The following is a 4,522-nucleotide window of genomic DNA, read 5'->3' on the forward strand; positions in this document are numbered from 1 at the left end:
GATGAGGTGCTGACTGGTTCTCGATTCTTTTTTTTGTTGGTCTTATTGAGAGGCATGTTCTATAAATAAAAGAAAGAAGCAAATTAGAATGAGAGTTTAACAGGAACCCATGCTCACTCGTACGACATAAATACTGAAAGAAGGGAAACTTTTTCCTAAAATATCTCATAGCCTCTTGTCTGTAAGTGTGGCGTGCTACACACCTATGCACAAAACTCTACTACATATGGCTTTTAGAATTCCTAGGATGCTGTTGAACCTTAGGCTCTAATACCAAATTTGTAATGCCCCGATTCTGTACCCCTGATGATAGATGATGCTTATGACCCCAAAGGACCACTAGCTAACCCATGAATGATAATTATTGTGAGCACTGAAACAAGATACTCTAATAAATACAGAATAATAGGATAAAATGCCATAAGGTTTAAAATATGTAAATACTAATAAAGTTTATCAACTGAAATAACAATCTGTAAAATTGAATATTGTCTTAACTATAGTCTGAAAAGCCTCTAATTTGAAACTGTCTAAAAGTGGAGTTGATGGGACAATCCCCCAACTAACTCCATCTACTGAAATACTGAGTCTACTATAATAATTAAATGAAAGAATATCTTCGATAGATGAGGACTCACTACTAAATCTACTGTTGGATGAATTTGGGTCAATCTATGTACGGTCAAGAACCTGTGCATCCAAACCTATGATATAAGATATCATAATGCAATGAAAAAGTATACGTCAGTACATGGAATGTACTGGTATTATAGGTGAGGTAAGGCTGAATTCAAGGGTTTATATGTATAAAAAATAACTGACTGAATGATATAGAGAAACTGAATATGAGAGTACGCAGGTAATCTGAACTGCTATAAATATTGAGCATGCAATACTGTGCATATATATTATAATTGAGCTTTTATAAATCTAAGTACTGAGTTCTGATATAGAGTAAATGATAATCTGAGATTTCTAAAAACTAAGTTATTGGTACTGATTAACTGTATCTGACAGTCTTTATTTTGTAGAACTAAACTGAGTTCTTTTCTGAAGACTGAAACTAAAACTGTGAGAGGTAATCGTCTAACCAACATGCCCTAAATAAGATAAGATAACTGAGTTGGGGTCCAATCTGTAACCCCAATTGGAAGGGTGTTAGTACCGTGCCACGGGTAAAGACAACTAAATAGATACTCTCATCCGGCAGGTACTCTAATAAGAATGGTGGAACCTTCATCTGGCAGGTTAAAACACCTCATCAACCCTCAACTAGAAGGTTTGATATCTCAACCTACACTAGCTACGTAGTTATGGAATGCAAGGATTGCTTCAAAGTGTCACACCCTCTACTGGTAGGTGAGCCCCCATCCTTGGGTTCACTCTATGCTGAATCCTACTCGCAACTAAAAGACACTAAACTGAGTAAACTGAGCTGGACTGGATTGATACATAGTTTACTGAATTTTTCTGAGTTCTGTAACTGATTGAGTTCTACTGAGTTCTATAACTGATTGAGAGTACTACTGATTGTGACATGATTGATACTTTTCCTTATCTGACATTGGCTCTAGGTAAACATCTAAATTTTTGGGTATTAAATACCCCCAGGACTCGATAGCATAAAAAGTAAAACATATCATGATCTTAAATAACATAACATGTTTCACTTGTTCGTAATTCATCCATAGAGACATTTTATCAAACACTTCAAAGGCATCTACTTATTCATGAATGGGGAATACATGCCATCATGTAATAATGGCACTAATTCATCTACATAGGCATTTTATCAAACACATGGGGAGCATGCTTAGGTTATACAACCATCAAAACACATAATTATCATGGTTACATCAATCAACTAGTAAATTGAAGGATTTATCATGGAGATCATGTAATTCAACACATATAATGATTAATTTCATGAAAGCTTGTAATTTAATCAAAGTCTAAGACCCAATAATGACATGACCATGAATTCAACTAAATTCAAACGTAGAAATCATAAGTCTGAGATCTTGTAAGTTTGACAAGGGTTCTTGGACTTCATGGGTGAAGGGAACCCATAATTCAACACCTAACATACTTTGGATGTTCAATTCTTGAAGACTCTTGAAGGAATTCTTAGGCTTGTTCTAGATTTCGTGAAGCTAGGGTTTGTTTCCTTGAGAGAGAATTCTTTGATTTTGTGGAAAAAGTTAATAAATAAATGATTTAAAACTTCTTAGGGCTTTAATATCACACTTGGGTGGAATAAATTCATGGGAAAAGACTGTTTTAACCTTAGACAAAACATTTAATTTTCGGTAAATTTTTCCAAGCTGGGCCCCTTGCGCAATGAGCGATGATTGCACCGGGCCACTGGAAATAGACAATTGGGAATTCAGAGCTTGGTGCGATGCGGTGGAATAGCAGTGCCTTTTTAATTATGAAATTTGGACTAATCGCGATACAGTTGGATCGCGTTGGTACACTGAAAATTGATTAATGTGAAATTAAGCTTGGGCGCGATACGCCGGTATCACAGTATCTTACTGTAAACTGACAATTGCCATTTTGACATACTCCGCGATAGGATACTGGCCTGAATGATCGTGTTTAATGACTGAAACTTAAAATGGCCATAACTTCTTACCCGGTTATCGGATTAGGCAAAATTTATATCATTTGAAATCTAATTAAATTTCCTATGCAATGGTAGGCTCTAAACTGAAAAATACTGTGTATTTCAAAAATTTTATACTAGATATCTCATAAATTGAGAATTAATTTAGGCTAAGGAGATAAGGGGTATTACAAAGGTCAACTCGAAGTACAACCTATACCATCATACTAGCATTTTAAGACATCATAATCATAGGATGAACTAGTGCTAATAGACTCAGGGTTTGTAATCCCTATGTCTAATCATGAGCTAGTATTGTATAATAATGAAATCTTAAGGTAAAAGTATAGAATAATACCTTGAGTCTTGATACCAAATCGGTAACCAATCTCTTACAAACTAACCACAACAATACTCATAACAATATCATAGGTAACATGACTAACCATCTAGTCCGGACAATCATACCTAGCCAAGAATTTCATATACCCCTACTGCCTCAGACTCAAAAGGTTCAATGAACATATACAACACCACAAGGTATAGTCATCACCCATACCTATGCAAACCTCTCCTCCCCCATAATATAGGTGCATATTGGTGATATATAATTAATATCACAATGTTATTATCATAACTATCTCTATAATAACCATCTTAATCATAACTATCATAATGATGACCATAATTATTATATCCATCATCATCATGATCATCATCATCATGACCATTATAATCATAACCATCATAATCATAATCATCCCTATCATATCCATCATCATCATAACCATCATTATCATAAATATCATCAACATAACTATCATTAGAATAATAATACTCAAAACTCAACAAGTTTATAGGTTCCATACATAGGGCTAGACTGACTTAATCCAGTAGATGTACATATCGGCACATCAATATAATCATCCTCCAGCCTTTTTGGGTATCTAAATCGTCATCACAATATTCTCCTGCCTTTTTCGGTATCAATGTATTATCTCAATGTCCTCCGGCCTTTCCGCTTATATAAGCATATCATTACAGTCTTCCTTCGGCTGTGGCAGGTATATAATCATTACCATCATAATCATCAACATATATATCTAACATCAATACTAAATCTGCCATCAGGTTTTGCCCAAAATTTTTTTCAGCAATACAATATCTTTCTTCATCCCTTACTGGACAAATGTGTATGTAGATATAATAGGTGTACAAACTAAAGCTATGGCTAAAAAGAGTGTAAATTCTTTGCCCGGATTGAACTTTGGGACTAAATCATAATAAAAGTGCAAAAAAGGTTAGAATATCTCATGACCAGAGTAATTAAAAGATGAAATCATAGACCGAAATCTATCTTGGTCAAATCCTTATAAAATTGTCATTAACTTATTTTACTTATAAGTTATTCATTAAGACAGACAGTTATTCTTATAAAAAAATCTATTTTTAAGGAAAAAAGTGGACTTTAACCATTATTTAGGAAAAATAGTAATAAATTATGTTTGTGCTGGAATTGTATTACTTACAAATGTAATGATCATGAATGTACCAAATTTGTGCATTCCATCACTGGTATTCAAATAAGGGACCATAATCATAATTAAATATATATATATATATATATATATATATTCATAAACTAGGATCGCATCCTTTGCAAGGATAATACTTCCCGAATGTCCAACCGATATCCTAACACGACCTTTGGCCGAATGATATGTGCAAAAGAATTGCAACATCATTATCATGTCCATAGGCCCACATACATATCAAAAAATCATATGAATAATCATATTTATAAGCCATCTTATAACTATAAGCCTTAGCAGAACTAGGAGGTATAACATATCTATACGCCATAAAGAATATTTTTAATCATATCATATCTAGGAGTCATAATATCAATAAGCA

Source organism: Capsicum annuum, chromosome 9, assembly GCF_002878395.1.
Source record: "Capsicum annuum cultivar UCD-10X-F1 chromosome 9, UCD10Xv1.1, whole genome shotgun sequence".
NCBI lineage: Eukaryota > Viridiplantae > Streptophyta > Magnoliopsida > Solanales > Solanaceae > Capsicum > Capsicum annuum.